The 12859-nt window shown below is 48.2% G+C and overlaps 5 non-coding genes across 5 annotated transcripts; 1 reads left to right on the forward strand and 4 right to left on the reverse strand.

The window, feature by feature from the left end:
• Positions 1 to 6682: 6682 nt before the first annotated feature.
• Positions 6683 to 6754, reverse strand: Trnaa-ugc. The gene has a single exon. It is a non-coding gene; the product is annotated as a tRNA-Ala (tRNA).
• Positions 6755 to 8313: 1559 nt separating this feature from the next.
• Positions 8314 to 8385, reverse strand: Trnad-guc. The gene has a single exon. It is a non-coding gene; the product is annotated as a tRNA-Asp (tRNA).
• Positions 8386 to 8763: 378 nt separating this feature from the next.
• On the reverse strand, positions 8764 to 8836 carry Trnaf-gaa. Its single transcript has one exon. It is a non-coding gene; the product is annotated as a tRNA-Phe (tRNA).
• Positions 8837 to 12094: 3258 nt separating this feature from the next.
• Positions 12095 to 12166, reverse strand: Trnad-guc. Its single transcript has one exon. It is a non-coding gene; the product is annotated as a tRNA-Asp (tRNA).
• A 223-nt stretch (positions 12167 to 12389) lies between these two features.
• Trnaa-ugc lies at positions 12390 to 12461 on the forward strand. Its single transcript has one exon. It is a non-coding gene; the product is annotated as a tRNA-Ala (tRNA).
• The last annotated feature ends 398 nt before the right edge of the window (positions 12462 to 12859 follow it).

Below are 12859 nucleotides of genomic sequence, written 5' to 3' on the forward strand. Positions count from 1 at the left end.
GCCTGGTCTACAGAGTGAGTTCCAGGACAGCCAGGGATACACAGAGAAACCCTGTCTCAAAAAAATAAAAAATAAAAAAATTATTTACTCACTTGCATCCTAATATCAGCTCCTAGTTTTGTTTTTAACAACCCATCCACAGTGTGTTCTTACAACAGAGGTGACCTACTTCTTAAAGGGCACGGGCAACCGGGATGGGAACAAATGGCTTCCCCCACTGAGCTGGCACTGCTTCCCAGCAGAGCAGCTTCCCGGCCAGGAGGCCTCCCTCCCCGCCACCCACGTAAGTTTGTCACCACCCTTGGGGGTTAAGGAAGGGACTAATACTAGTCACAGATGCCAGAGACACTCATAGACAAGTCACAATGACAAGCACTGGCCACCATATGGAATCCTGTGTCCTCAGATTTCCCTAACAGAGAATCTGGGAGCAGATTAATGACAGGTCGCTGGTCTATTTTCTGAAAGGGGCTCCAATGTCTCCAATGTCCTACTTGGCCTCAAGGACTAGGTATCAAGTCACAGCCCTCAAGTCCCAAACCTCCTGACCCAGTACAGGGGAAAATGCTAGAACGTGCTAGAAGCCCCGTGACTCATTGGATTTCATGTTGCAGTTCGCTCCACACCCAGATCCGTCCTTTACGAACTACCAGGGACACGGCTTCAGAGCCGGCACCAATGGGGACAGAGAAGGAGCCCCAGCAACAGGGAGGGATTGGCTGAGGACGCCTACGTGAGATGGGCTGTTCTGGGCGAGGCCCCAAGCTGCGCGATGGGTGTGGGGGCTGGGCTGGGTGGCTGCCGCCTGCGTGTCCCTGCTGTTGGGTCATCCTGGGCTGAAGGTCACACCTGGTGTGGGACTGGATGCAGACATGGGGGAGGGGACAAAGCACAAGGGTCAGTTGGTGGTGTTTTTTTCTCCTCAGTAGGAAGTGTGGAGCCAAAAGTCTGTTTTGTCACAGGTTATCTAACCAAACAAGGTTACCGCGGCCAAGGGCAGGCCTCAGCTTGTAGAGCAAAGGCAGAGAGAAAAACAGGGCGCTCTGCTCTGCTTCCTGTTTATGAACAAGCGTAGACAGGCTAGACTTGGCCAGCCGTGGCCCACCCTCAAGATCAGACACTAGCTCTGTGCACTACGCAGTTTTCTTTCTTCTTCTTCTTCTCCCCCCCACCCCGTGTGCCCCCACCCTGCCCCCGAGGTACGTTTTTTTTTTTTTTGTATGTAGCCCGCAACCAAACAAACAAGAACAATAAAAACCCAAACCAAGTCATTCTTCAAATTTTTCCAAAATTAGAAACACGTAGATCCCAGGCTGGGTCCTGTGTGAGCTCAGGCTCACCGATTCCAGCCTTTCTTTCTTTCTTCGGAAACCGGAAGTGTCTTTCTCTGTCTCTTTGCTTCCACAGCTGAGTCCTGACCTTAGCTAGTAAAATCAAACACATAAATGAGATCCAACACGGCTAATATTTTTTTGTAAAGGCCGACTCGACAGAGTATATGTTGCCTTCTATATTTATTCAGACACCTTGTTAAGACTAACAGGGAACCAGGCTGAAGGCCTGATGCTTAGGGTCTTGGGCATGGCCTCCTTCCTTTCCCATACTCATCTCTGGAGAATCTCAAGCTGTTTACAATAAAGGTACTTCACCTCCTGAATTGCAGTCGACTGGACTCCTTAGCGAATGCAACCCCGGCAGGCACCTTCAGGAACCACCCAGTCGACTCACTGAGGTTTCCTAGCAACCAGATCCCATCTCAATTCTATTCCACCATCACGAAACAAAACAAACAAACAAACAAACAAAAAACCCCAGAGGAGCCCTTTCCCACACTCTGTGGACCCCCACGCCACCCATAAGCTTAAATTAAAACACCTCCTTTTTTTCTATTTTTTTTTCCAGGACGAGATTTCTTTGTATAGCCCTTGTTGGCATTTAGGCTCCGCCCCACAGTTACCTGGCAATAGCCAGGAATGTCTGAGTCACTATGAAGCGTCAGCTCGCCCCCTCCTCCTGCTCTTGCTCTCTCTTGCTCCTGCCTCCTAGCTCTCTTCCCAGTCCCCTCCCCCGTCTCCACAGGCTCACAGCCGGCCTCTACTCTGCATTTTCTCTCCTCCTCCCCCTCTCCCTCTCCCACTTTCTCTGTGCCTTTATCTCTACTCCCTCGACATCCCTCCCCATGCCCTGAATAAACTCTATTCTATATTATAGAACGAGTGTGGCTGGTCAGTCAGGGGGAAGGGATGCCTCAGCATGGGCCCAGAGAGGCACCTCCTTCCCCCACGCCATACCTCACCTCTTACAAACATATTCCTTCCTTCTCTATATTTTTATTAAAACACAACAGCCCTGGCTGTTCTGGAACTCACTCTGTAGGCCAGGCTGACCTCAAACTCAGAGATTCACCAGCTTCTGGAATTTAAAGTGTTGGGATTAAAGATGTGCACCACCACCACCTGTCAAAAGTTAGAAAACATTTTATTTGTGTATTAATGGTGGTGGGGCTGTGGGCTGTATGTTATGCCATACATGTAGAGGCTGAAGATCAACCCTGTGGAGTCACCTTACATTGCAAGGGGTTGAACTTGTAGCTACCATGTTATTCACTAAGCCATCTCAATGGCCCCCTGTGTGTCTAGAGGTTTAATTCTTTTTATTCTCTGTGTACTGGTGTTTGCCTGCATGTATGGTCTGGGTACCATGTGCATGTAGTACCTGATAGAAGGAAGTGAGGAATTCACTGGCACTGGAATTGCATATGACCTCCAGCTGCCCTGTGGGAGCTGGGACCCAAACTCTGGTCTTCTCTAAGAACACCAAGTGTTTGTAACTGCTAAGCCCTTTCTCCAGACCCCTCTGCTGTCTTGAAGGAGAGTTTCACATGATGTAAGGGTCCAAAAATCACTGAATAAAGACCCCCAAACTCAGCGGGGCAATGGTGGCACTTGCCTTTAATCCCAGCACTTGGGAGGCAGAGGCAGGCAGATTTCTGAGTTCAAGGCCAGCCTGGTCTACAGAGTGAGTTCCAGGACAGCCAGGGCTACATGGAGAAACCCTGTCTCGAAACAAACAAACAAACAAACAAACAAACAAAACAAACAAACAAAAAAGACCATTTGTTGGAATGAACAAACAAAAACAAGCAAGCAAACATATTTTCAAAGATTCATGACTCTGGAGAAACCCCATTCCCAGCACTAGCCTTTGGAAATGATGGCCCCTCCTCCAGGTTTCCCTTGTCCTGACTATCTATAAGGTAAAAGACAAAAGGTAGAACTGAAGCAGGTCATTAGTTTCCTGTCAGACCAGCCAGACCATTTTAAAAATAGCCATCAACTTCCTTGTTGACCTTAGAGAGAAGAAACCCTCCCTCACAAACGCCATTAAGCCAGTGTGCCCGCACCTCAGTGCTGAGTCATGTCAAGTCATAGCAGCCATCTTGTCTCGAAAATAAAAATTGCCCAGCACTCGGGAGGCAGAGACAGGCGGATCTGTGAGTCTGAGGCTAGACTGGTCTACACATGAGGTCCGCGCCAGGACTAGAGTTGAGACCCTGTTTCAGATATGATAATAGCAGGTCATAAATGATTCAGCAGGTAAGAAAGAGGGCTGGCTCCAGTTCCAAGGGATTCCACCCTTCTTCCCGGTCTCTTGAAGCACTAGACACACAGGTGGAACGCAGACGTACACGCAGGCAAGCAGACGTACACATAAAAACAAATAAGTCTTTAAAAATAATTTAAAAAAGCTTTGACATAGGGGAGAATATGGTTGGGGGGCGTAGGGAGGCGGGAGGGGAAGAGTTGAGAATTAATAGTATCAAGATTCATTGCTTATGTGTGTGAAACTGTCAACGGATGAATAAAAGACATTCAACCAGAAAGAAAAACAAAGTTATTCCTTTTGTAGAACAACGAATGGAATTGAAAAATAGTACATTAAGTGAAGTAGCTTGGGCTAAGAAAGAGAAACCATGTGTTCTCTTTTATATGGGGATCTTAGCTTTCAATTTTTATAGATGCATATGAATATCAGTAAGAAACTAGGAGTTCCAAAAGAAGCAAAAGGGGCTTTAAGAATAGCTGTGGTAGGGTGATAGATCAGGAGAAACTAAAAACATAAAAAGGGACAGCCTGAGCTATACAGAGAAACCCTGTCTTGAAAAAACAAAACAAAACAAAAAAAAGGGAAGCTGGTGGCCCACACCTTTAATCTCAGCACTCTGGAAGCAGAGGCAAATCTCAAGTGAGTTTTGAGGCCAGCATGGTCTATGTGGTGAACTCTAGGACAGCCAGGGCTACATAGACTCTGTCAAAAGAAAGAAAGAGAGCAGAGGGGGAGGTGAAGAGATGGAGGGAGGAAGAGAAAGAGAAAGAGAGACAGAGGAGGAGGAGGAGGAAGAAGACGAGGAAGAGGAAGAGGAGGAAGAAGAAGAGGAAGAAGAGGAAGAGGAGGAGGGAAAGGAGGAGAAGGAAGAAGAGAAGAAGAAGAAGAAGAAAGAAGAAGGAGAAGGAGAAGGAGAAGGAGAAGGAGAAGGAGAAGGAGAAGAAGAAGAAGAAGAAGAAGAAGAAGAAGAAGAAGAAGAAGAAGAAGAAGAAGAAGAAGAAGAAGAAGAAGTAGAAGAAGAAGAGGAGGAGGAGGACCCAGGTTTGGTTCCCAACACCCACATGGCGGGTTTATTTATTTATTTATTTTGGGTTTTTCGAGACAGGGTTTCTCTGTGTAGCCTTGGCTATCCTGGAACTCACTCTGTAGACCAGGCTGGCCTCGAACTCAGAAATCCTCCTACCTCTGCCTCCCAAGTGCTGGGAATAAAAGCGTGCACCACCACTACCCGGCCACACACCATTTATGAAACACATATACCAAGACCAATCAGAGTTACAGAGGACTTGGGAACCAAACTGTGACGCTGGTTTGCTTTCTGGGCAGGCTTCTTATAGGAAAAATCAAGTTCAGAAGTTCTGAAGTCAAGCAAGGGGTCTGGGGGTGGAAGAACTATTACATTTTGGCTAACTAGACTGAAGTCTAAGGTGACTGGTCCTAGGTGAGTTCCTGGAGACGATGGTTATGGGTTTTCTGCAGTATTAAGATAACAGAGCATGAGTATTATAACCATAACCTTGTGACCTTTTATGAGAAAGTTTCAATGTCAGCCACGAATGATTACTTCAGGGAAGCGGAGTCTAAGAACTTGATTTCATCTTTTGAGCAAAATGGAGACTGAATATAAAAATGGCTTCAGTTATGTTAATAGGAGCAGGCCTCAACGCACACCTTCTATCTGAGCACTAGAGAGGCAGAGAGGCAGATGGATCTGTGTGAGTTCAAGACTAGTCAAAGTCGGGCGGTGGTGGCGCACTCCTTTAATCCCAGCACTTGGGAGGCAAAGGCAGGTGGATTTCTGAGTTCGAGGCCAGCCTGGTCTACAGAGTGAGTTCCAGGACAGCTACACAGAGAAACCCTGTCTCGTAAAACAAAACAAACAAATAAAGGTCTAGCTCAGGCTAGAAGCCTCAGGAGACCCTGCAGGGACCTAAGGAGCTTTTCCTGCTCTTGGAGCAACATTAACAACCTCTCCCTCCCTGCTCTTTTGAACTTTCCCTCTGGCTGGGCCAGAGATCTCCCACGGACAACCTTCGGTACACCAGGCCCACAGGAAGGGAGGGTCCCTGTAGGTTAATCTTTCTCCAGTAAATGCTGCATCCATTGGAGCACAAATTGGACTCAGTGAGTTTGTAAATATATATGGGGGGGCATTGAATTGGAAGAGGGACATGGGGATAGGAAGAGCGTGGAGGAATTGGAGGGGCAATGTGAGGGGTGACTATGATAGCTATACATTGTATGAGGGGAGATGGCTCGGTGGTTAAAGAGCACTGGCTGCTAGATTCCTTTCCCGCACCCATTGTTGCTCACAACCATCTGTAACTCTAGTTTCAGGGGAACCCAACACCTTCTGTCCTCTGGAGGACACTTCACACATACATACACAGAAATTTGGGGTCAAAGACCGATACACATAAAATAAAATACAAAGTCATAACTTAAAAAAATAAAAGAGCAGTCATGGTGGTACAGGCCTTTAATCCCAGCATTAAGGAGGCAGAGGCAGGTGACCTCTGCGAGCACAAGGCACAGAGTGGGTGCCAGGACAGCCAGAGGACAAATACGGTCACATGACAGGGATGTGGTGACAGTGAGCTCCTTACCACTGTGCTGTCAGCCTGATGTGTAGAACCTATGGAATATTTTATTTTATTTTATTAAAGTGCACCTTTACTTGAATGGTAAAGACATGCAAGTACCGTGAATCTCTGAATATGAAAAGCGCCCTGCCTACATCATTCATTCTTATCAGGTACGGAGCCTGCTGAGCAAAGCCAGATCCCGGCCCCGGCAGCTGGACCTCGAGCGCCCCGTGGGGGGGTCAGTGTCCTGGAGCTACGAAATGCAAATTCCCCTGATGGTCCTCCCTCTACCTTTACAGCGGTTCAATAATCAAACTGCCCGCTCAAATACGACCCTTCCAGAGACGCAAGTTTAACTTTTTACACGTTTCAGAGTAAGAATGGTTGTAAAATTCTCAGTTCCAAGAGGTCACAGCAATAGCGATGTCGTTACTGGCGATATTCTATTGCAAAGATCCAGCGACAGAAATGGCCCCAAAACAGAAAAAGAGTGGAGATGCCGGGGATCGAACCCGGGGCCTCATACATGCAAAGCATGCGCTCTACCACTGAGCTACATCCCCCACCGGCTCTGCAAGGTTTCCGAGAAACCCTGTTATAGTAGATTAACAACGGTTTTCTTGTGTGCGCGCACGCGCGTGTGTGTATGTTTTCCCTAGCTCCTTCTAAATTAAAATTGTATTATTTAAAGGGGTCTTAAGGACTTAGCAACATTAATTACCTCTTCTTTTAAATAAAAGTGTTCATTATTGCCTTGATATAAGGTAAACTTTTACCGGATTCGAAGAACAAACAGAAAGTAAAAGTAAATTAAAAAATACATAAATTCCCCAATAAATAAGGACTTGACCCCAATATTCCTCTCCCAGAATTCTCTGCTTCCTCACACTTGAGACGCTTTCAACCTCGAGGACTGAGTTTATAAGCTTACTTGAAAACCACTCCTCCCCACCCCCACACACCTTCCCCCCTTCTGGAAGGATTTTCTGAATATGTAAATGGCCAGACAGTTTGAGACCTCCCCATCGCGGCTCAAATTTGGAGCAAGAATGCAAATTGCATTATCTCAGTGAAAAGAGGGGCTGTTTGTGTGTGTGTGTGTGTGTGTGTGTGTGTGTGTGTGGTTGTTGTTTTGTTTTGTGTTTTGACTGGGAGCCGTGAGGAGAGACCCCCCACAAGCCTCCAGGACTGCACCCGGGATTGCCTATCACTTCCGGTGTGGATACCGTACCCTCAAACGACCCACTACTCACACCCGTTAGCGCGCTCACAGCGACTGGGGCCTGACGTCGTCTGTAAGAATGCTGGGCATAGCAGCCGGGGTTATCTGACCTCTCTGAGCCTCGTGTGGAACTTGGAGATAATGGCTAGACCCAAATCCGGTTGGTCACAGCCTGTAGGCTGGAACACGAGCTGTGGCAGTAGTTGCTGGTGTGGACTGCAGCAAAGGGGCTGCTGTATCCTACACGGTCATGCCCCTGCCCCATGTGTGAAGTCCCACACCATCTTGCCTCTGGGTCTCAGGGTGTTGGAGGCTGCGTTGCCCACGGGGTATAGAGGTGTCCCTGGTCAGGGTCTGAGGCCTTGGGAGAGAGCTGGGTGCACTATTTCGGCAGGGCTCAAGCCGAGGACGCTCCGGTTCTACCCCACGGCGCCTCTGCCCTCAGCGTGGAACGATGTTCCGAGTTCTTTTCGTGATTAGCTCTATTTTTTTTCTTTATTGACCACCCAATTCCTCTAAAGGAGCCCACGAGGGAATAAATGAACGCAGGGATGGTGACAATTCGGAAAGATGTGCAATCGTGTGAGGGACGAGAAAACGTCCCAAATTCACAGGTATTAGAAGGCCCGGGTAGAGTCTGGAGAAAGAAAGAAAGGGCGCAGAGCGAGCCGGGTCTGGGTCTCCATCTTGTTACTGTGGGGACCAGGGATACCGGAGAGTGGCGCAGCTGGTGAACAGTCTTTCTTGCTACCTGAAACCTGGGCTGAGAACCTGCACACGATGAAGGAGCAGAGGCTTGCTTTGTCTACGGCAGGAGGAACGTACTCCTGGGAGTTGAAGAATTTAAATAGGTTGGAAGATAAATGAAAAATTACAAGAGTTGATAAAAAGTTTAGCAATCTCCCCGTCGGGGAATCGAACCCCGGTCTCCCGCGTGACAGGCGGGGATACTCACCACTATACTAACGAGGAAGAGAGCTGGAGACCTAGTTGGCAAAGAGCTCCTTTAAGATTCTTTGAATTCCAAACCATAATGAATCTGATTTGATTGAATCGCGCTCTTGAAATGTCCCTTTCCTACTTAGGTTTTTATTTTGCCACCTGGATTTAGACTGCAACATTAATAAGTAGCCGCCAGACGTACACTAGCATACAACAAAAAAACCTCACAGAGACTAATTCGCGCAAGAGCAGAAGGTGCGGATTTGCTTTACGGAATACGTCCATTCACCCTTAAGGGGAACAGCGTGGTAAATTACCAAAGCCTTGGGCGTTCCTGTACGATGATCCAGGATTTTAAGTAGAAAGAAATTGAAAACGATTGGAAGTGAGGGTAGGAAAACTTTAAGCTGCCGAAACCCGGGATCGAACCAGGGACCTTTAGATCTTCAGTCTAACGCTCTCCCAACTGAGCTATTTCGGCGGCTGCTGCTGGCGGCTCGTTTTTTCTCTCCTCCTTGTCGTTTCTAAGGCTTTGAGTCCTTGGCTTTTCCAAGCTTAGATGCCTAGAAAAATTCACTCGGTGCCTAGAAATTAATTCATTCACGCTATCCGTTCCATTTCTGGGTGACCGATGTGCTGTGACCCCTGCGCATCCCCCAAGGACAGGAGGGTCCTTCAGGAACTCCCGAGATCTTATTATCCACTGCAAATTTATTTATCATTTCCCCTATTAACTGGAAACACACAGCTAAGCTGGCCTGTGGAGTAACAAACGCTCGAAGGAGCCCTTCCTAGCTCAGAGATCTGCTCCTTCTGTGTCCCACTCTCCTCTCGGAGAAGGAGCCGAGTTATTTCTGAATGCAGCCAGTTGTCGGGTGGCCAGTCAACAATCCCTGGAATGAGGTTTTGCTGGGCAGGGAGGGCCACACCCGACTCCCATCCGGCCTCCGAGCGTGGTCCACATATCTGTGCACGCAGGCTCAGCGGCGAAGCACGGGGAAACGAGGCAGGTGCAGGTGGGGGTGGACGCTGACTACTTCTGTCTCTTAGCGGAGCAGAATGCGGAAAGCTTGTACTGGGGAGCAAGGATAGGAAGTGATTGATGTCCGCGAGGTGGGCTGCAGAGAACGCGCAGTAGTGAGCTAAAGAGGCAACCGCACGCGGGAGGGATGGGGGCTCGTGTGGTGGTCCAACCTGGAGCTGCAGTGTCTGGGCCACATCTGCAGGAGAGGACCTGGAAAGTGACATGCGAGGACTCAGAAGGAGGAAGGGGGCTTGTTGATGGCCTTGATCTGGGATTGGGGGGGGTAGGGAGGGGGAAACCAACGCCCAAGTGTTGACATGATGGTTTGGTCAATGGAAAGGATGGTCAACTTTCCACGCGCAAAAATTAGCAAACCAAGGTCCCCTAAGTGTCCCCTCGAAAAGTTACGTGTCCCAGCCCTGACAATATCTAATAGGTCAGAATGTGGTTTTAAAGAATATCTACAATTTGTCCTGCCTACAAGATGTGTAGAGAACAAAGATGGGGAGCAGAGACTGAGGGAACGGCCAACGAATGACTGACCCAACTTGAGACCCATCCCATGGGTGAGAACCAACCGTGACACTGTTAGTGTTATCCTGCTATGCTTGGGGACAGGAGTCTAGCACATCTGTTCTCTGAGAGGCTCCACCCAGCAGCAGATGGAAACGGATGCAGAGACCCCCAGCCAAATTTTAGGCGGAGCTCGGGGAGTCTTGTGGAAGAGTTAGGGGAAGGATTGAGAGGCCCGGAGGCGACAAGGATTCCACAAGAAGACCAACAGACTCAAGTAACCTAGCCCCTTCAGGGCTCACTGACACTAAACCACCAACCAAAGATTTATATACGTGGGCTGACGCTCTGTAGATGTGCGATTTGGTCTTCATGTGGGTCTCCTAACAACTGGAACAGGATCTGTCCCTGACTCTGTTGCCTGCCTGTGGATCCGGTTCCCCTAATTGGATCGCCTTCCCTGGCCTTCAGTGGGAGAGAATGCCCCTAATCCTGCAGCGACTTCGTGTACCAGGGCTTGGTGGTATTCACGGTGTGTGTGGATGGGAATCTTTCCTTTCCTGGAGAAGGGAAGGGAGCCATAGGGCTGTCTGAGGTGGGGTGACAGGGAAGAAAGGAGAGGTGGAGCTGTAAAGCAAATAAATAAATAAATAAATAAATATCTAGGTAGAAAGATCTGGGCTGGAGAGATGGCTCAGCTTTTAGGAGCACTGCCCATTGGTCTTTCCAGATGGTCCTGAGTTCAATTTCCACCAACCACATGATGGCTCACAACCATCTATAATGGGATCTGAGAGGACCACATAAGATAAATAAATCTTTAAAAATGGGGGAGGGGAATGGCTACAACTGTGTGGAGTTATTGGGTTGAGTCCTATGAGGGGAGGTTGGGAGAGGAAACCCGTGCGTGCACGCACACACACACACACACACACACACACACACACACACACATGAATTTTCCTCGGCTTGCAGTCTCCAGTCCTGGAGGACTTAGCTTTCTGTATCACACAGCCAGTCTACAGTCTACCTGCCTTTTCCTGGCTTGGACCCAGACTGACAGACGGAGTTCAGTTACCCCGTTTGGGGGTGATATGAGGAAGCAGGAGGGCTTGCTTCCTTCTGGAATCCTATTTGTATGTGGACCCCACCTCACAACCTCAATGGTAAGCAAACACTCTCTACCCAGACTTTTTAAATTATTATTTGAAGGGGTCTTACTAAGTTGCTCAGGATAGCCTTGACCTCAGTAGTAGTTCAGGCTGGCTCCGTCCCCAACATCCACATGGTGACTCACAGCCGTCAACTCCAGGTTTTGGGGGATCTTGTCTCTCTGCTGACATCTACCAGCAGCAGCACACATACGTACAAGCAGGCAAAACACTGCTATACATAAAATAACATGAATCTAAAGTTGTCTCAGAAACACAAAATAAAACCCAAATGGCAGTAGAGGACATGAAGTTCTGTAAGCCACGCACTGGAGGAGGCTGAGGCAGGAGACTTGTTCCTGGAGTTGAAGGCCAGCTGGGGTTTCAAGGCCAACCAGGAATTAAACAAACAAACAAACAAACAACAACAACAACAACAAAAACAGCACTTGGGAGGCAGAGGTAGGTGGATTTCTGAGTTCGAGTCCAGCCTTGGCTACAGAGTGAGTTCCAGGACAGCCGGGGCTACAGAGAAACCCTGTCTTGAAAAACCAAAAAAAAAAAAAACCCAAACCAACCTCCCCCAAAAAAACCAAACACACACACACACACACACACACACACACACACACACACCCCTGATGAGATGTGGGCAACTGATGTATGCTTTTGTATGCTTTCTCAGCGCGTGCTTTTATTTGCCTTTTAAAAATAAAGAAAATAATAACCGTCTTCAGGGCAAAAGTGGGATAAGATGGTTAAGAAAAATGGAAAGAAAAAGAGAGAGGGGCTTCTGGGCAGAGGCTGCCTTGTCCGCTAGCAGTATGGCGGTCTTGGCAGTTCGCATTAGACATGGCCCCAGGGTCAGACTTCCCTCCTAACCAAGCTAACCTAAGTGCGACCAGGGGCGTCTCTGTAAAGTTGATGACAGTGGGAGAGAGTACGGTTAGGTAGAAGTTTAAGCGAAAATCCACTCCACGGGGGTCTTTTCAGAGCCTCTTGCACACATCCACGGTGTCTTAAAAATGCTAATGCAAAATCCTGTATCAGCCTCCCCGTCGGGGAATCGAACCCCGGTCTCCCGCGTGACAGGCGGGGATACTCACCACTATACTAACGAGGACAAGCTATACCTGGGGCTTTCCTGACAGGCTACTATAGAAGGACACAGATAGCGACGGGTGCACGTCTCCTTCCTTCTATGTTCCCCTTCTCTGGCTCTTTCCCTCTCTTCTCTGTTTCTTCCCCCTGTCCTTTCTTCCCGAGGCTTCAGCTCATGACAAAAATCTTAGAACAGCAAGCGTTTCATCTCTGTTATCTATTCCAGAAAAACAAGTCCTTCATCAGGGGATGTAGCTCAGTGGTAGAGCGCATGCTTTGCATGTATGAGGCCCCGGGTTCAATCCCCGGCATCTCCACTCTTTTGGTTAAAAAATTATTTTTTTCTCCACTTTTTAGTTAAAAAAATATTTTTTTGGAAGGGAGGGCCTACGTAGCAGACCGGCCTTATACCTGTGGAGAAAATCTAGTTTGTAAACCAACTCCCGCAGTTTACTTGTGAATGGAATAGGAAATAATGCATTTCCAAGGAGGTCTTAAAACCTCCTGAGCAACTATTGCAGCGTTGAACACCCACAGTGTGTCCAAATAAATAGATCTTCAAGTAGCCCAGTACTTCCAAGACCATGCAAGGATTCTCAGCTTTTCTAACACTAGGAATCCCGGGTAGGTTTTATGAGGACGCACAGAACTGCCGGAACTCAGTGGCGTCCAGGAGATCTGCAGGAACAGCAGCTGGAAGGATCACATTCCCTGT

Source organism: Mastomys coucha, unplaced genomic scaffold, assembly GCF_008632895.1.
Source record: "Mastomys coucha isolate ucsf_1 unplaced genomic scaffold, UCSF_Mcou_1 pScaffold22, whole genome shotgun sequence".
NCBI lineage: Eukaryota > Metazoa > Chordata > Mammalia > Rodentia > Muridae > Mastomys > Mastomys coucha.